The 21,219-nt window shown below is 44.5% G+C and overlaps 1 long non-coding RNA gene across 1 annotated transcript; it reads left to right on the top strand.

Moving 5' to 3' along the window:
* Positions 1 to 7,888: 7,888 nt before the first annotated feature.
* On the top strand, positions 7,889 to 11,106 carry LOC139838471 (uncharacterized). Its single transcript, XR_011755297.1, has 3 exons — positions 7,889 to 8,261; positions 9,513 to 9,586; positions 10,871 to 11,106. It is a non-coding gene; the product is annotated as an uncharacterized lncRNA (long non-coding RNA).
* The last annotated feature ends 10,113 nt before the right edge of the window (positions 11,107 to 21,219 follow it).

The following is a 21,219-nucleotide window of genomic DNA, read 5'->3' as shown; positions in this document are numbered from 1 at the left end:
GAGATCCTGCTATCCCTCCTGCATCGATATACCAACGGGGGTTCAGGTTTCTGTCACTCCAGCAACCCCGCAATTGGCAAACGAGTACAAGATATATTCCCCTAGGCCCATAAAGGTGAAGTATCATGTAGTCGATGTTCACATGACACCACTAGAAGAATAACACCACAACTTAAATATCATAACATTGAATATTACTCAATCATAATTCACTACTAACATTTAGACTTCACCCATGTCCTCAAGAACTAAACGAACTACTCATGGGACATCATATGGAACATGATCAGAGGTGATATGATGATGAATAAAAATCTGAACATAAACCTTGGTTCAATGGTTTCACTCAATAGCATCAATAACAAGTAGAAATCAATACCGGGAGAGTTTCCCCTATCAAACAATCAAGATCCAACCCAAATTGTTACAGCGGTGACGATGTGCAGCGGTGGAGGCGGTGGTGATGATGATGGAGATGATGACGATGGTGATGGAGATGATGTCCAGCTCGATGACGGTGACGATGGCGTCGATTTCCCCCTCCTGGAGGGAATTTCCCCGGCGGATCTCAGCATGCCGGAGAGCTCTTTTCTCTCTGGTGTTCTCCGCCTCGCAGAGGCGGCTGTGACTCCTCGCGACTGTTCCCCCTAAGCTTAGGTTTTCGGGACGAAGAAATACGCGAAGGAGAGGAGGCCAGAGGGGGCTGTGGGCCCCCTGCCCACAAGGCGGCGCAGCCAGGCCTTGGCCCGCGCCGGCCTGTGAGGTGGGCCCACGGTGGCCCTCCTCGGCTCTCCCTTCTGGCTCCCTTCGTCTTCTGGAAAAATAGGATTTTTCATATAAATTCCGTCAATTGTTGATCTTCCGAAATATTGCATTCTGACGGCGCTTTTTCCAGCAGAATCCTGACTCCGGTGCGCGATCCTCCAATAATCATGAAACATGCAAAATAGATGAAATAACATAAGTATCATCTCCAAATACGAAATATATCAATGAATAACAGCAAATTCTGATATAAAATAGTGATGCAAATTGGACGTATCATGGGACCCCCATCACCCACTACCTTTCCTCGAGTCTATTTATTGGGAGCCACAACCTTGGTTTTATTTGCCCATATGCACGATATGCACGATTTACTTCCTGTTGCCTTCGGGTGTTTATATTATGTATTGTACTCATATTGCTGATAGACTTATCCTGTGCCTGGTCGTTAGTGCCCTCCTGGACTATGTCGCAAACCTCTGGGTCCGTATCGGAGTACGGCCGAACTTCGTCACGGGTAACTTAGTTGGGTGGCTCCCATTAAACTTTCTCTTGCATTGGGAACGATCTTGATGTGAGACTCCACCTGTAGTAAGTGGGTTCGAGCATGTGTATGGTTACATTTGGGCAACCCCTGCAGGGTGTACATCTTATCGATAAGCCGTGTCCGCGGTTATGGACGACTTGGAATTGTATAGCTTGATCATATAACAACTTACACCGTTATCTTGTTTTTAATAATCTGATAATAACTTGCGTAGTAATATAGCATTACTACAACCGATACCTAATAAAACTTGTCCACCGTTGAGTGCCTTTTACATTGCCTCTTCGCAATTGTTGAAGGGGATATGTGTATTTGGTTAGGTTATGTTTGTGTAGTATTTTACCTGTTACCTTATGCGCTCTCTTATCTTATCTGAGTAGACGGATGTTGTAGTGTGTCTCTATTGGTTATATTTTTGCTGCCGCTAAACCTACCATATATGTAACACCCCAAATTTCAATAAAAAGAAAGTTAGAGAATTCCAGAAAGCAAAATTTCAAACCAACAAAAACTTTTTAACTTGCATATAGTACCATGCATAGGACTTGTGCATTTGAGTGATATGCCATGATGATTGTTATTACTTGTATTTGATATGCTCTAAAACCCTAATGTGATCATATTAAGATCACCAACCAAATAAATCAAAGAAGGAGAAAATCCATTAAATGAAAAACCCTAAAACCCCTCACATATGCCCTATGGCATTTTTATAAATTTTGACCCTAGACCTATTTGGTCTTCACCATTAGTTGAATAATGTTATTAAACACTTATTACAACTTTTGGAATCAAAGGATCACAATTCAAATGAAATTCAAACACAAAACTAGCTCACATATGATAATGGTCAAAATTGACAATTATAGTCTGATCACCACTTTGAGCCATTGCCATTCAATTTTCCCAAATCAAATCTTGCTAACTCTTTGCACCATTTCAAAGTCAACATCAAGGTGAACAACTTTGGTCAAGATCACCATGCCAAAATCATCTTTGATCATGAGCAATGCTCATCCGAAGTCACAACTTTTTAACATATGGAACATTCTCCACTTAGCCATTTTCGCCAATTCTTGAATTCTAAAAATTCAACCACCACCTCTAATCACCTCTGGTCAAATACAACTTATATCAACACTCACATTTCAAAAAGATTCACCATTTGAATTATTTCAAATTTGGATATTTTTGCAAATTACAAAATCGGGCACTATTTGCAATAGTTGCAAATAGTGATTCTACACCACCTAAATTACCCTAACCTACACCATTGTGTCCCCTGGTCCCCTCAAACCCTAAATGGTGCATAGTGATGCTAAGGAGAGGAGGAGAGCAGCTATGACATGGCCATGCCGGCCATGTCACCGAGCCCGAGGACCTCCCCTCTCTCCCCTTGCATCCCTGCCCTGGCCACTGCGCCACAGCACGCCACCGCATCGCCTATCCTCGCCTAGCACCGCCATGGTCGACGAGAACGATGACAATGGCCAGAGATCGCACGCCCAGCACACGCCCTGGACACCGCTCGCGTCGCACATGCACGCCATGGACGCGCTCAGTACACGCGCCGCGCCGCAACCTCGCTCTCGCCCTGGACCCGCTCTCGACGCCTTGAGCATCACCACGACACCTGGACGCCGCCAGACACCCGCCAGACCACGACCCACGCCCACCGCCGCCGGAGAAGGAAACCCTGCTCCGCCGCGGGCGCGGCAGACATGGAAACGATGCGACACAACCAGGCCCTCCCCGACCGAGCTGTCGCCGCCATTTGCCTCGCCTGGACATGTAGAACACCGCTACACCCTCGCCTAGCTCGACCAGCCACCGGAAGCGCCGCGCCATGGTCGACCGCCACCCTGCCCCGCAGCACTCAAGCAACGCTATAAAAGGAGAGCTCCCCTTGCTGATCCAAGCACACCACCAGACTCCCCACCTCTCACAACCACTCAACCACCCCACCGTTCATCTGATTCATGCCGGAGAAGGGCCAATTGCAAGATCGCCGCCGCGGAAGCCCGGCAGAAATCGACGGTGAACCAGACCACCTCGAGCTCCGCCAATGCTACCAGCCGCTTCGCCGTCGTCCACCACTTCGTCACGCATACTGCCAACCCTAGCTGCAGCCACCGTAAGCCCTCCGACCCCCTACCTGAGCCACCGGTGAACTCCCCTCTCGCCGGCGGGACGATGAACCACGGCCGTTAGATTTCGATCTAATCCAACGCCTCAGACTCGCCCATACCGATTCGGGTTTAGTGAGTCACTGACGCGCGGACCCCACCCTGTCAGCGCGCCGCGCATCTGTGGACCGTGGTTGGGCTGGACTGGGTTGGTTTGGGCCGTTTTTAAATCTTGCAGCCCGTTTAGTTTTCCCGCCGGCCTGTTAATTCAAATCCAGTTTAAATATTTCCAAATGAATTTCAATACTGCTGCCACTTTGAAATTCAATAGATTAAAATTGGCTAAACCAAATTGGATGAACTTTATATTGTTGGAAAGCTAGAGAAATTATCTACAACATGCCACTGGTCCCATGACCAGATTCTTTGTAGAATTAATGTGATAAAAATAACAAGGCGGGGACTTTTCCCTATTCAAATAATTATTAAAAATCAACCAAACTAGATATTAAGTTAATTCCAACTCTAATAGCTCACATTTGACTTACACTAATTGTTTCTACAATAAAATGGTGTGGTCACTTTGCATGATCATGCCATAGTTTAATTAATGTATGATATGGCTAGTTTAACTAGTTGATATTGTCCAAAACTATTAAAGTAAATTATGTGGAGTCTTATACTTCATTTAAACTTGTCTCACATGAATTCATGGGATGTTTGTACCCCTGGTCCCAAACTCTCTTATATGAATTACTTGAGATTTAAATCATATGTAGTGATATTAAATGATATGAGGTGATCTACCTCATTTAAATCATTTTCTCAAATGATGATGATGAACATTTGACTTAGGTCAATATGAGTTCATACATGATTGTTTGAGAAATTAAATCTTAAGAAGATTTCAATAAGAGGAAATTATTTCTCAAAGAACCCTATGGAAACTATCATTTACATATTAAATACAAAGAAGTGAATTCTACTTAAACAACACAACCCATGCACCTAAGTAGATTATTTTGTGTGCATAGAATAGTTTGTGTGTTTATATGTGATGTATGGAATAGCCATTGAAGTAGTGAGTAATTATACTTGTATTCAAATTTAGACGGTAGCACCGGAGAGTACGCCGAAGAAGAAGGTTGCTACCAAGAGGAGGAGGAGGAACAGTTTGAGAACTACCAAGGCAAGCTAATATTCTTGCAAAGTGCAAAGCCCCTATGGGGCAAGGCACCATGAATCTTACCTTTTCTTACATAAGCCTATCCCAAGTTTTTCCATTACAAGTTTACTTGTTTTCTCAATAAGTTACTTTCATAGTTAACTTTGGTCAAAGTACAAGTTGGTTACTGGAGTAGTGAAGTTAGTCTCTTCCAAGCAAAGCAAGATAGCACCCCTCAGGATTTAGAGCTAGTGCTAATGAAATAAAACTTGACTACTCTAGATGGGAACAATGTGAATTTGAAATGAATTTGAAACCTTGGAATGAAGATACATTCCATTGAATGATTTTTGAAGGTGAATGTGACCAAGAGAAGATGGTGATTTTTTTGATAAACAATGATGTTGGTTTGAATGCGATACCTTTCCAATTATTCAGTACCCCCACAATACCTGATTATGGGTAGGGCTTAACTGGAAGTTTATGCATCTTAGTATGGGTTCCCTCTGAACACACGTCATAGGGGTTACGCTTGAGGCTGCCTCCGTTGTTGAGAAATGATGTGAAATTGAGGTGAATTGTATGGCCAAGCCCTGTGCAGTTCCCAGGATGACAGTTGGTCTTCACTGGGAGGCCAAGCTCATGGGGAGAGGTGCTCATACTAGGATTTGTAAGTGAAAGGTTATGGTTGATGATCCGCGTACTGTGTTACGATGATTCGGGGTAATCCCGACGGATGAAATCAAATGTTGTGGCACAAGTGTGCAACCTCTGCAGAGTGTAAACCTATTCGAATAGCCGCGTCCACGGTTACGCACGGTTGGAAAGGCCATACAGTTTCCGATGTCATATCTTTGAAAAATGATGTTGAAAGGTGATGGTGAAATGACTTGTGGTGAATTGAATTGAAATCACCACTTGAATGGTGGGAATGACACTAATGTTCTCACTTGAGTTAGTTAGCACTTGAATAAGCTTTTTCTCAAACTTTGTGAACTAAAACTAGCTTTATGCAAATAAACTAGAGCTTAGCAAACCATACTAAATGTCTAGCACTTACATTAGTATTAGTTTGCGAGTACTTAAAGTACTCACGGCTTTGTCCCTGGCTATTCAAATGGCCAGAGTATGAAGAGGAACAAGGAGATGACCAACAGGACGCCTACGACAACTAAGCGCCTTCCGACGTCAAGCGTTGGCCTGTGGACTAGAGAGTCCTTGTATCTTACGCTTCCGCTATGTTGAACTATGAACTTGTGTTTGTTCGTTGATCGATAGATCAACTATTCGTGTAATATGGATCATGTGATTCTAAATTTGTAAGACTTATGGTTTGTAATGAATGATGACCGTGATACTTAACTATTATGCCTCGCAACAACAATATTCCTGGGATTGCGATGTATGACATAATAGGCATTTGGACTTAAAAATCCGTGTGTTGACAATATAGCCCCCGGCGATATATATATACTCGCCCGGCGAGCATAGCCATTTCTAGTCTCGCTAAGTACGTGTCGGAGTTCGTTCCTTGGTACTTACTCTCGCCTTTTCTCTTTCTCTTTTGCTTCCTCCCTTTTGTCGGCAACCGATGGCCCGACTTTGACAGGTACGAGATGACGACGTTAGCAAGGTTACCCTTCCGGCTTGGCCTGGGCAGGATTATGGACACCACTGGTTATCTTCAGGACTCTTAGTCCAATTTGTATCTTGTCCGTACTCGGACGTATTCGATCTTCTGTATGATTTGGATCTTTGTATTGTATATTTGTATCTTGACTCGTTGGAGTCGTTGTTGTAATATATGTTTCTTGTGGGCTCTATTGTAATCCTGTTGTAATGTTACCGCTCGTGTTAATTCCTCTGGCATCACGTGTGTGATTCATCGCACACGTCGTGTCTGAGGGTGTCTCTGAATCGATATCGTGCGGATTTCGGCGGGATCGCTGGAATCCTCAGGATACCGGATCTCGGGGCGTCACAAGTTGGTATCATAGCTCAGGTTGATGGTACCCCACTAGTCCAGCCTGTAGGATAGCCTTGCCAACGGTCGTTGAGTTAGAGTGTCAAAACCTATTTTCGAAAATTTGTTCGATAGATCTGATTAGCTCTATTTTTCTCCTTATCTATATTCTTTCTCCTCTTACCTCTACGATTTTTGAGTCTTCTCTCTTATCTGCTTCTCCGAGTCTTAGGTTCCGACGTGGGTTGGACGATCTATGCCTTCACCTATTAGGACCGATCTCTGAAGATTTCCGACAGAAGAACATCACCGGCGGCTAACCTTCGTCTTCTCCATCGAAGTCATCTATGCCTCTCCGATCTTTCTACAATTCTTTGTTCTTTGGCTCCGTCGAATCTTCGCTGACAATGTTTGTCGATATCGTTAATCAGAAGTCTGGGAGCTGTTACACGTCTCTCCTATTCATGTGCAGAGTAATACTTTGAGTGCGGGATGGGCTGATCACCATACCGACTACTCTTATTATTCGCTCTTGTTACGATGAATTGGTGGATCCGTGTGACTATTACGCCTTTCTTTGTTTCTCCGGAGTCATCATCGTCATCGGAACAACGACTTCTTGATGGTGGTGTCGACCATCCAAGCTGGAGCAAGACTTCTTGTTAGTGGTGTCGAGGAGTTCGACACATTGCCAGAAGATCCGATAGTTCACCTCTCTCCCCCGTACCTGGACATGGAACCTCGGGGCGAGGTTCCTTGTTAGTGGTGTCGATTGTAACAGCCCAGGATAGAACCCCTATTAGATTTGTTTGTTCTTTTTCTTTTATGCATCATCATAACATCATGCATCATATCATCCATATTTTACAAATAAAGTTATTTTTATAAAACCCAAATTATTTTGTTTCTCACTCTCGTATGGTTTAATAAAAATCGTTCCTCAATCTCTTCTCATTTTAACAAATCGAAAACAAAGATATTTGCAATATTTTGGACAAACTAGTTTTAATAAAATGTGTTTTGAAAAATGTTGGTCTGGTTTCCCTATTTTTCTTCATATCCCTCCATCTATGTTTTGCCTCCGTTCTATCTTTCTCTTGTGTTCTCTCTCCTTTGCAAAAACATGACAATTCCTGGAAAAATACAAGGCCGGCATCTTCTATTTTCAATTCTTCACGTGGAAGCCCATCTTTCCTTGTGCTGGCCCATCCTAGATGTAAACCCATGAAGCCATCGTAGCATTCCACATAAGCCACCACCAGGTTCTTTCCGTTGTCGTCTTCTCCGAAGAAAGCACGCGAGGTGCGTGCTCATGTGGCCGACGTCCCCGCTCCATGCCAACCACTCCTCATCTCTTCCTTTTAATCCCCATCCAGCGCCTCCGAAAACCCTAGCGCCTCCTCTTCTCCTCCCTCCACAGCCGCCGCCACCATCTCTGTCTCCTCACCAAAACTCCACCGAGAAGCTCCCCCACCGTCTACCTCGCCGCCGCGTCGCCATGGCCGCCGACGAGCTCACCTGAGCAGTGAAATCGGACCCCCTCTGCTTCCTCTTCGTCCTGGACTTCTTCACGGAACCTGGGACGCCAAGATCTGCACGCGCCATCCACTTCTGCATCGTCTACCCCGGCCACTTCCCCTTCCTCGTCGCCGGCGACATCCTATGCCCCTCCTTCTCGGCACCGACCGCCCCAGGGTGAGCATCACCTCCTCTCCTCTCCCCTGCATGCCTCAACACCCCTGGATCGACGACGTGCGAAGAGAACAGAGACGGTTTTGAAAACGAAAACGAAAAGGGTTCCAGTTTTGTTCTGTTTCGCGGAGTCAACTTTCGGTGTAGATCCTCGCCGGCACAGATCACCCCAGCACGATATTCTTGTTTCCTTAGATGCACAACATCACCAGCTATCTACTGGTCTTTGAATCACCCAAAACGGTGCAGTATCGGCGTCGCCTTCATCTTCCAAAATTCGGTCCAGAAACAGATTCCAGATTTCAGTTCAGTTCGCTGTTTCGTCTGTCCGTCTTCCGGCGAGCTTCGCCGTCGCGTCTGTGCTCCGTTTTCCACAAATCCTGTCGCGTTCGAATCTTGGGACTCCCATCTTGCTCAACCTCCTTTGTTTCACTCAAATCGGTGCACAGAATCGTCGCAGCAACCGCTTTAAAAACTGTGCACTTTCGCTATCTACAGGAATTCGCTGCTGTCAAAATTCAGTTCGTAGTGTCACTTTCTTCAGCTAAACTTCAGAGGTGCTTCATTTGGTCTGTTTCCCTGTATGTCTACAAAATCTACTTGACAGCACACTGGTTCCGTCTTTGCACCTCACCAGTGTAGATCCAGGTTCGATTCCACCTGGGCGCGCATTAAACCAACCTTTTTGTGCTCTGCCACGCTGACGCCTACGTGGCATAGCAGCCCCACCTGTCTTTGACTCTGCCTAGCTTCCAGCTCGGTGCAGTTTGTTTCCCGCTCCGTTTCAAACTCAATTTCAGCAGTTTCACACAAACAGATGGTTTTTCAAATGAATTGAAAATGCACTTTTACAAATCCAATTGCTACAAACTTTATGTCCATTTTGATCAGAAAAACATGAGGAACATGATTATGCCATCCATTCATCTGTTTGCATTTCGCATCATGTCGTGACGTGATAGTTCTTGCATACCACCTAACATATGTGCGGAGTATTTCGGACACCGACTATGGTTTTCCCCGCTCCGTTTAATATTGAAGTAGCGAACCCCTGCCATGTTATGCCATGATATTCAACCCTTAACTTTGCCGGTAGAAATGCAACTCCAACATAATTTGTTTGTTCGGGATTCCGATCCCGCTTAAATTGGATAAGTGCATCGCATCATACATGCCATGTCATATATATCATCTTGATCATGTTGGATCTTCTTTATCCGTAGTAGTAAGACTTGCATGCGTTGTGTGTTCCAGCATTTGCTTCTTCTCGGATAGGATCGCGAAGTGGTGTGGTGAGATACGACAAGTGCTTCTGCAGCTTTTCCCAGGCGAGCCCTCTCTCTTCACCTATTTTACTCTCTCCCTCGCACTGCTATCCTTATGTTGCGATTCTTTATCGAGTTACGTGTCTTATTCCACTTGTTTACCATAATAATCCTATATGTATCATTCCTTATCCATAGCCGTTGCTTGATGTTTGAGCCTTGCGAGTCGTAGGCGTGTTTAGGATCTGATGTTTATCTCGATCTGTTATCGGGATATGTTGGGTTGTTGGGAGGTTATCACATGCTATATCTGTTGATGGAGATACTCATGCTTTACTTAACCGTTAACAACTAAAATTGTAAGCAGAGGCATCTGTGAGCCCCTTTGCGAAAGCATCAGAACTTTGACTTGCTAATGTCCCCTAGGACCCGAGTTCTTGTTATCTGTTTCGAGATTGAGCGCTCTACCCGTACGTGGGGGAGTGGGACCCCCATCACCCACTACCTTTCCTCGAGTCTATTTATTGGGAGCCACAACCTTGGTTTTATTTGCCCATATGCACGATATGCACGATTTACTTCCTGTTGCCTTCGGGTGTTTATATTATGTATTGTACTCATATTGCGTATAGACTTATCCTGTGCCTGGTCGTTAGTGCCCGCCTGGACTATGTCGCAAACCTCTGGTCCGTATCGGAGTACGGCCGAACTTCGTCATGGGTAGCTTAGTTGGGTGGCTCCCATTAAACTTTCTCTTGCATTGGGAACGGTCTTGATGTGAGACTCCACCTGTAGTAAGTGGGTTCGAGCATGCGTATGGTTACATTTGGGCAACCCCTGCAGGGTGTATATCTTATCGATAAGCCGTGTCCGCGGTTATGGACGACTTGGAATTGTATAGCTTGATCATAGAACAACTTACACCGTTATCTTGTTTTTAATAATCTGATAATAACTTGCGTAGTAATATAGCATTACTACAACCGATACCTAATAAAACTTGTCCACCGTTGAGTGCCTTTTACATTGCCTCTTCGCAATTGTTGAAGGTGATATGTGTATTTGGCTGGTTTATGTTTGTGTAGTATTTTACCTGTTACCTTATGCGCTCTCTTATCTTATCTGAGTAGACGGATGTTGTAGTGTGTCTCTATTGGTTATAGTTTTGCTGCCGCTAAACCTACCATATAGCCCCCGGCGATATATATATACTCGCCCGGCGAGCATAGCCATTTCTAGTCTCGCTAAGTACGTGCCGGAGTTCGTTCCTTGGTACTTACTCTCGCCTTTTCTCTTTCTCTTTTGCTTCCTCCCTTTTGTCGGCAACCGATGGCCCGACTTTGACAGGTACGAGATGACGACGTTAGCAAGGTTACCCTTCCGGCTTGGCCTGGGCAGGGTTATGGACGCCACTGGTTATCTTCAGGACTCTTAGTCCAATTTGTATCTTGTCCGTACTCGGACGTATTCGATCTTCCGTATGATTTGTATCTTTGTATTGTATATTTGTATCTTGACTCGTTGGAGTCGTTGTTGTAATATATGTTTCTTGTGGGCTCTATTGTAATCCTGTTGTAATGTTACCGCTCGTGTTAATTCCTCTGGCATCACGTGTGTGATTCATCGCGCACGTCGTGTCTGAGGGCGTCTCTGAATCGATATCGTGCGGATTTCGGCGGGATCGCTGGAATCCTCAGGATACCGGATCTCGGGGCGTCACATAATTGCAATCTAAAATAAAAATGGCAGCAAGCAAACATGTAGCAGAACTCGTTGTAAACGGTGTTTCAGTGCTTGGAAACAAGGTCTAGGGATCATACTTTCACTAGTGGACAATCTCAACAATGATACCATAATTGAATACATAGATATTATCACTTCACTATGCTACTCTGAACCACCCTCTGGTTTGATAATAAACACAAATTCATTGTGTAGGGCTTTCATAAGCATTCCTTAAAGTTCACATTCCCAATCTATGGACACCCCACGATGTCACTTTGAGCATACAAAGATGGTACTAACTAGACACCACAATTCATAAGTATTTCTATAAATTAAGCTTAAGAAACAAACAAGGTGTGCACATTGTCATCTTCACACCGTTGGACAAGGTGTCCCCGGAGGTCACATAATAAAACCACTTGAGTAGCACATAGTTGAAAAATAACATCTACTTATTCAACTAGATTACAAGGCTCATGATCACATAAAGATCATACCATGGAGAGATGGATAGACCACATAGCTACCGGTAAAGCCCTCAGCCCCGGGGGATAACTACTCACTCCTCATCATGGGAGTCAGCAACGGCGATGAAGATGTGGTGGAGTCGATGGAGATGGATCCGGGGGCAATTCCCCGTCCCGGCAGGGTGCCGGAACAGAGACTTATGTCCCCCGGATCTTGTCTTCGGTGGTGTAACACCCCATTTTTCAGAACCTGCATATTTTCAAGTAACTTAAAAATCTGAGCCAACAAAAACTTTTATTTGGTGCTTGAGAGTGTGCTTAGAGTTAATTCTTGCATAACCTAGTTTGAATTTTCACTTGGTGTGTTAATTTTTGTTATAACACTAACAACTAAATTGAGCGCCCCTCTTTAACTCATCAGGGTTTAACCCGCCCTTGCAAATGACACCACCTTTAATAATGCACTTTTCTCCAACAAACCCTAACCCTAATTTTTAGTTCAACACAACAAAGATCAGAGGGAACACACCCCTCTCTTTTCTTCTTAGTGATCCCTAATCACCTAGGGTTTGCACCCTTAACATCATCACCACCTCTTTTCTTTCTTTTTTGTTCTTCAACACTTGTGCACATGCAATTTTTGCCACCCTTTGGCACATGCACATAGCATGGCCCCCTCTTTCTTTCACCCCTGCCCCTTTTTCCTTCTCTCTCTTTTTTTCTCTGGGGTTTTGGCCGAGAGACAAAGAGGAGGGAAACCTCCCCCTTTCTTTTTTCTTCTTTTCCCTCTCTCTCTCTTTTCCCCTAGCTTGGGCCGTGGACGACGCCACCTCTCACTCCCTTGCCCTGGCCCCCTTCCACCCCTCTCTCCTGGCCCAGACGCCACCAGTACCCCTCTCCGCACCCAAACCCTAATGCCAGCCCACGAGCACGCTTGGAGGAGACATGATGGCGACGCCTGAGACGACGCGCCATCAGCCTCGACTGCCAACCCGCCCCTCGTTTCTCTCCCCTGCTGATGCCACCAAGGTGACGCCACTATGGGGTCGGCTCGTGACGCCAGCCCTTGGCCGCTGGTTGTCCGTCGCCACCACCGCTCCACTACCCGTACCCCTCTCTGCCTATAAAACCCCACCGAGAGACACACCTCTCACCTCAGCTCCCCCTCTCAACACGCCGTTAGGCTGCTCCACTCCCCGCCTGGCTACTTGAGCAGGAGCTCAAGCCGCTGATGTCGCCAGGCCGAGACGCACACCGCGGTCACCGCGTGGGTGACGCGCAGGTGGTTGATGACGCGTGAAGCACACGTCCGTTAGGAACCCCAAGAGGAAGGTGTGATGCATACAGCAGCAAGTTTCCCTCAGTAGAAACAAAGGTTTATCGAACCAGTAGGAGATGAAGGCCACATGAAGGTTGTTGGTGAAGGAGTGTAGTGCGGCGCAACACCAGGGATTCTGGCGCCAACGTGGAACCTGCACAACACAATCAAAAAACTTTGCCCCAACTTAACAGTGAGGTTGTCAGTCTCACCGGCTTGCTGTAAACAAAGGATTAAACGTATGGTGTGGAGAATGATGTTTGTTTGCAAAGAACAGTAGAGAACAATGATTGCGGTAGATTGTATTTCAGATGTAAGAGAATGGACCGGGGTCCACAGTTCACTAGTGGTGTCTCTCCAATAAGATAAATAGCATGTTGGGTGAACAAATTACAGTTGGGCAATTGACAGATAGAGAGGGCATAACAATGCACATACATATCATGATGACTACTATGAGATTTACTTAGGGCATTACGACAAAGAACATAGACCGCTATCCAGCATGCATCTATGCCTAAAAAGTCCACTTTCGGGTTAGCATCCGCACCCCTTCCAGCATTAAGTTGCAAACAACAGACAATTGCATTAAGTACTGTGCGTAATGTAAACAATACAAATATCCTTAGACAAAGCATTGATATTTTATCCCTAGTGGCAATAGCACATCCATAACCTTAGAACTTTCTATCACTGTCCCAGATTCAATGGAGGCATGAACCCACTATCGAGCATAAATACCCCCTCTTGGAGTTACAAGTATCAACTTGGCTAGAGCCTCTACTAGCAACGGAGAGCATGCACGATCATAAACAACACATATATGATAGATCAATAATCAACTTGACATAGTATTCCATATTCATCGGATCCCAACAAACACAACATGTAGCATTACAATAGATGATCTTGATCATGATAGGTAGCTCACAAGATCTAAACATGATAGCTCAAGAGGAGAAGACAACCATCTAGCTACTGCTATGGACCCATAGTCCAATGATGAACTACTCACGCATCAGTCCGAAGGCGGGCATGGTGATGTAGAGCCCTCCGGTGATGATTCCCCTCTCCGGCAGGGTGCCGAAGGAGATCTCCTGAATCCCCCGAGATGGGATTGGCGGTGGCGGCGTCACAGTAAATTTTCTCGTATCGTGGCTCTTGGTACTAGGGTTTTCGCGACGGAGAGATTAAATAGGCGAAGGGGTAGAGTCGGGGGACGCTCGAGGGTCCCACCCCATAGGACGGTGCGGCCAGGGTTGGGGACGCGCCCCCTAGGGTGTGGCCGCCTTGTCGCCCCTCTTCGTCTCCTCTTCGGACTTCTGGAAGGCTCCGTGGAAAATAAGATCGTGGGCTTTTGTTTCGTCCAATTCCGAGAATATTTCCTGTGTAGGATTTTTGAAACCAAAAACAACAAAAAGAGGAACTGGCGCTTCGGCATCTTGTTAATAGGTTAGTGCCATAAAATGCATCAAAATGATATAAAGTGTATATAAAACATGTGAGTATTTTCATAAAACTAGCATGGAACATAAGAAATTATAGATACGTTTGAGACGTATCAAGCATCCCCAAGCTTAGTTCCTACTCGCCCTCGAGTAGGTAAACGATAACAAGGATAATTTCTGAAGTGACATGCTACTATCATACTCTTGATCAATACTATTGTAAAGCATATGAGATGAATGAAGTGATTCAAAGCAATGGTAAATATAATGACTAAACAACTGAATCATATAGCAAAGACTTTTCATGAATAGTACTTTCAAGACAAGCATCAATAAGTCTTGCATAAGAGTTAACTCATAAGGCAATAAATTCTTAATATAAGGTTTTGAAGCAACACAGAGGAAGATATAACTTTCAGCATTTTCTTTCAACTTCAACATGTATATCTCATGGATAATTGTCAACACGAAGTAATATGATGAGTGCAAATAAGCAAGTATGTAGGAATCAATACACACAGTTGACACAAGTGTTTGCTTCTAAGATGGAAAGAAGTAGGTAAACTGACTCAACATAAAGTAAAAAAAGTCCCTTCGCACAGGGAAGCGGGGATTACTCATGTGCTAGAGCTTTTATTTTGAAAATATGGAAACAATTTTTTCAACGGTAGTAATAATTCATATGTGTTATGCATAAAACATCCTATAAATTGCAAGCCTCATGCATCGAATACCAATAGTGCTCGCACCTTGTCCTAATTAGCTCAGATTTCCATGGATTATCATTGCATTACATATGTTTCAACCAAGTGTCACAAAGGGGTACCTCTACGCCACCTGTACAAAGGTCCAAGGAGATAGATCACATTTGATTTCTCGTTTTTGATAAATCTCAACTTGAGGACATCCATAACGGGACAACATAGAAAACAGATAATGGACTCCTCTTTAATGCTTAAGCATTCAACAACAGATAATATTCTCATAAGAGATTGAGGATTAATGTCCAAGCTGAAAGTTCCACCATGATAGATGGCTTTGGTTGGCGGCCCAATGTTCTTCTCTAACAATATGCATACTCAAACCATTCAACTCATGGAAAATCACCCTTACTTCAGACAAGACGAACATGCATAGCAACTCACATGATATTCAACAAAAGTGTAACAGTTGATGGCGTCCCCAGAAACATGGTTACCGCTCAACATGCAACTTATAAGAAATAAGATACATAAGCGACATATTCTTTACCACAATAGTTTTTAAGCTACTTTCCCATGAGCTATATATTGCAAAGACAAGGACTGATATTTTAAAGGTAGCACGCAAGCAATTTACTTTGGAATGGCAGAGAAATACCACATAGTAGGTAGTTACGGTGGACACAAATGGCATAAGTTTTGGCTCAAGGTTTTGGATGCACGAGAAGCATTCCCTCTCAGTACAAGGCTTTGGCTAGCAAGGTTGTTTGAAGCAAACACAAGTATGAACCGGTACAACAAAACTTACGTAAGAACATATTGCAAGCATTATAAGACTCTACACTATCTTCCTTGTTGTTCAAACACTTTTACCAGAAAATATCTAGACTTTAGAGAGACCAATCATGCAAACCAAATTTCAACAAGCTCTACAGTAATTATCCACTAATAGGTTCAAACTACATGATGCAAGAGCTTAAACATGATCTATTTCAGAGCTCAAAACAATTGCCAAGTATCAAATTATTCAAGATAATATACCAATTACCACATGAAGCATTTTCTGTTTCCAACCAAATAGCAATAAACGAAGCGGGTTTCAACCTTCGCCATGAACATTAAAAGTAAGGGATTTCTATTTTCGTGCCCCTGGCTCCTTAGTTGTGCTCAGTTTTCCCCGGCCCCTTGGTTTTTCCTCAGTTTTCCCCAAGACCTTGTCTGAAACCCGCAGAAGGAGCTCGGACGGAGGATTCCCGTTTAGTTGACATTGGTTGGTGCTGGCAAGTGGGGCCGCTGTTGGTGCCCCGCAGTGGACACGTCTTCACTTATCCAGATCATCATGGGACCCACAACTTGTCCACGTTAGTGCGCCGGACCCACAGCTTACCCAGGTGACCGTTGCAAAATGGGAGCCCGAGCCAGCCCCGCGCCCGTGCCCGTGCCATTGCTTCCCCTTTCTTTCCCCGTGCCCCATTGTTCTTCTTCTCCGCCAGCGGCAGCCCTTCTCCGGCAGGCAGGTGATGTCTAGTTTCTCTTCGACCTCCCGTTCTTCATGGCCGCAGTATGGACCCGTGCCTTTGACAAGATGCCCTGACTGCCCACGCCAGGAGCCTCTGAAGCGGTCGATCTGTAAGACGGACGAGAACGGCAACCGTGGACGTGAGTTCCTTGCCTGCGAGAGCTTGCCATATAGAGAGGGGGATAAGGTTAGATCTCGCTCCAATTTCTCTGTTTTCTCTCGATTTTCTTGCTATTCCCTCGAATTTGGGATTTAGGGTTCCCGTTGTTGTTTTCAGATCCTGAAGAAATGCAGGCATTTCGAGTGGATCGATGTGTACGTTCAGAGGCTTCAATTGCAGGAATCAATTGGCGCTATTGGGGAGCGCAATTTGGGAGGGTGGACTTGCTGTAGAGAATGCGGCGGAGAGAGGAGCCGTTCCGATTATGCCTAATGCTCCCAATGCAGGACTGGTGGAAGTGAAGGGAGAACTGAAGAAAATGAACAAGCAGTTAAGGCAGCTAATCGAGTTGAAGAAGCAAGCTAATCTGATGGTTGGTTGTTTTTTCCGTTGTATAATTGCGATCGGATTCTTATCATTGCTCACCAGGCGCTAGAAGTTGTTACAAGGGATACCTTGTTACAAATTCATTATTCAGTTACATGTACTTGTAGTTGTTTTCATAGTTAGTGTGTGCATTCACCGAAATTACCAACTATATTGGAATGCTCCCAATAATTGTTAGAGGGGTGACAAATAATCTAGGGCTCCCAATAATCTATTCACCGAAATCCGCAAATATGTATGCCTCATGTTTATACCAAAATTATACCACTTTTGGGCCGTTTCAAATTACCAAAACTATATGCCAAAACTATATCCCCTAAAAGAAAAGGAAAGCGAAAGATAGTTGATAATTGTTAGAGGGGTGACAATAATGCATTCACCGAAATCCGAAAATATGTATGCCTCATGTTTATACCGAAATTATACCACTTTTGGGCCGTTTCAAATTACCGAAACTATATGCCAAAACTATATCCCCTAAAAGAAAAAGGAAAGCGAAAGATAGTTGATAATTGTTAGAGGGGTGACAATAATGCATTCACCGAAATCCACAAATATGTATGCCTCATGTTTATACCGAAATTATACCACTTTTGGGCCGTTTCAAATTACCGAAACTATATGCCAAAACTATATCCCCTAAAAGAAAAAGGAAAGCGAAAGATAGTTGATAATTGTTAGAGGGGTGACAATAATGCATTCACCGAAATCCGCAAATATGTATGCCTCATGTTTATACCAAAATTATACCACTTTTGGGCCGTTTCAAATTACTAAAACTATATTCCAAAACTATATCCCCTAAAAGAAAAAGGAAAGCGAAAGATAGTTGATAATTGTTAGAGGGGTGACAATAATGCATCCACCGACAGAGAGAGAGAGGGGTGGCCACGAAGAGAGCGAGAGGGGTGGCCACGAAGAGACGGGGAGGGGTATACTGCCCGTTAGATCAGTTGATCAACGGTTCGTGGAGTTGATTCGTGTGACAACGGTTCAACCAATCAGGATAAGTTTGGGCTTCTGAGAGCATTTGTGACAGAACTTGAGGGCAAAACTGAGTAGTACTAACAATCCAAGGGCACATAAATAGTAAATAGACTAAGGGATTCAAACAAAAAGAATTACAAAATGAAAAATGCATGTTTTGTACAATATAATTCATATTGGGCTACATCAAATTATTTGCAACTCAAATATACATGAGTGTGACAATTATGGCATCATTTAGACAAACTATGTTTTTGGGGAAGATGTTTTGCAAAGCGGTTTGAGTGGAAAACCATGCATCTTCATAGCTATACTAGTGATTCTGAGAAGTGGCAATTTGTGGTAAAACTTGATTTATATATGTTTGTTAAGGTTTTCTTGGTGGCAGGTTGCGTAGGAAGACTCCATGAGTAGGTGCCACTATGTTTTTATTTTTTTGAATTTTTTTGCGCATGAAATGCCTCAATTAGATATGTTAATCTCATTTGTTGACTCTCTGTTGACTAGCTACTTGTGGGTAAAATTGAGTATATTGCACTTGCCAGTCTAACTACTCGAGGGGAAAACTGAGTACAGATAAAATTTCTATATAAGGCCCGAGGTTATAACTGAGTACACCAAACGTCCCAGGGTTAGACTCCTGTCGCGGTGCATGCTGCAGTCGTGCATAGTGGACGCGTGTTGTGGTACACGCCACCTTCGTCTTTATAGAACCCTTTTCCTCTTCCTCGACGCACGTTCTCACTGCAACCGCCTCTCCTGTCCCATCATCTTCTCCACAACCGAAGAAAAAACCCCGAAGAAAACCGTCGGCGATGGAGAAGAATGAGATGCCCATTGTCGGCGCATCAGCCGCCGGCGCATCGGCCGCTGCCCTCGTCCAGGCCCCTGTCGTTGCTTCCAACATAGCAGCCAGCGCATCAGCCGCCGGCGCATCGGCCGCTGCCCCCGTCTAGGCCCCTGTCGCTGCTTCCAACGTAGCAGCCGGGGCATCAGCCGCCGGTGCATCGGCCGCTGCCCCCATCCAGGCCCCTATCGCTACTTCCAACGTAGCAGCCGGCGCATCAGCCACCGGCGCATCGGCCGCCGCCATCGTCCAGGCCCCCGTCGCTTGGGACCCGTACGAACAAGTGTCGTACGTCGCGCCGGAGAACCCATACGACACCAGCATCATCGACGACGAGCCGGAGGTAACCCTTTGCTCCCTTGTTCTTATCCCATTTCAATCCTTTTGTGTTAGATCTAGCGTTATTAGGGTTCGTCTGTTCCTAGTTCAATCCATTTGTGTTAGATCTTGCGTTATTAGGGTGCGTCTGTTCCTAGTTCAATCCTTTTGTGTTAGATCTTGCGTTATTAGTGCTTGTGATTTGCTTTTGTTTAAGATTTGTGCCGATGATGATGAATATTTGGGCACAAATTCATTCAGGGTTTGGTCGGTAAACAATTGGTGTGTACAAATTTGTTGTGCATGATCTTTTGTTTACTCACTCAAATCCTGGATATAAGTGTGTCCAATGTAACTGAGGCTACCTCTTTTTTTCGAGCCCATATTATCATGCATGATGTTTGTTCACTCTCTATTCCATCATCGTTGCAACTGACTCCGTGTTTTTTGCACGATCTTTGGTGCTACGTGACAGGTGCAGAGCAGCGATGTCGACAGCGACGACGAGTCCTTCCACACCAAGACTCGTCACATCCTCAGGAGGCTGCAGTCCGACCATTACGATGGCCCCTTTGCTCGAGGCATTTGTTGGAGATATGACCAAGAGGCAATAATAAAACTGGTTATTATATATCTTTATGTTTATGATAAATATTTATATACCATGCCATAATTGTATTAACCGAAACATTGATACATGTGTGATATGTAAACAACAAAGAGTCCCTAGTATGCCTCTTAACTAGCTTGTTGATTAATGGATGATTAGTTTCATAATCATGAACATTGGATGTTATTAATAACAAGGTTATATCATTGTATGAATGATGTAATGGACACACCCAATTAAGCGTAGCATAAGATCACGTCAATAAGTTATTTGCTATAAGCTTTCGATACATAGTTACCTAGTCCTTATGACCATGAGATCATGTAAATCACTTATACCGGAAAGGTACTTTGATTACATCAAACGCCACTACGTAAATGGGTGGTTATAAAGGTGGGATTAAGTATCCGGAAAGTATGAGTTGAGGCATATGGATCAACAGTGGGATTTGTCCATCCCGATGACGGATAGATATACTCTGGGCCCTCTCGGTGGAATGTCGTCTAATGTCTTGCAAGCATATGAATAAGTTCATAAGAGACCACATACCACGGTACGAGTAAAGAGTACTTGTCAGGAGACGAGGTTGAACAAGGTATAGAGTGATACCGATGATCAAACCTCGGACAAGTAAAATATCGCGTGACAAAGGGAATAGTTATCGTATGTGAATGGTTCATTCGATCACTAAAGTCATCGTTGAATATGTGGGAGCCATTATGGATCTCCAGATCCCACAATTGGTTATTGGTTGGAGAGAGTACTCAACCATGTCCACATAGTTCGCGAACCGTAGGGTGACACACTTAAGGTTTGATGTTAAAATGGTAGAACTTGAATATGGAATGGAGTTCGAAGTATTGTTCGAAGTCTCGCATGGGATCCCGGACATCACGAGGAGTTCCTGAATGGTCCGGAGAATAAGATTCATATATAGGAAGTCATTTTATAAGTTTGAAAATGATCCGGTGATTTTACGGAAGGTTCTAGAAGGTTCTAGAAAAGTCCGGAAGGGATCACTAAGGAAGGAGGAGTCCCGGAGGGACTCCACCTCCCCATGGCCGACCAACCCTAGAGGGGGGAGTCCAAGGTGGACTCCACCTAAGGGGGCCGGCCACCCCCCCACATGGAAGGGGGGAATCCCACTTGAGGTGGGAGTCCCACCTTGGGTAGGTTTCCCTACTACATGGAAGGTTCTTGTGTTGGGGT

This window comes from Lolium perenne, chromosome 3 (assembly GCF_019359855.2).
Source record: "Lolium perenne isolate Kyuss_39 chromosome 3, Kyuss_2.0, whole genome shotgun sequence".
NCBI lineage: Eukaryota > Viridiplantae > Streptophyta > Magnoliopsida > Poales > Poaceae > Lolium > Lolium perenne.
This window is presented reverse-complemented; position numbering and strand designations above follow the sequence as displayed.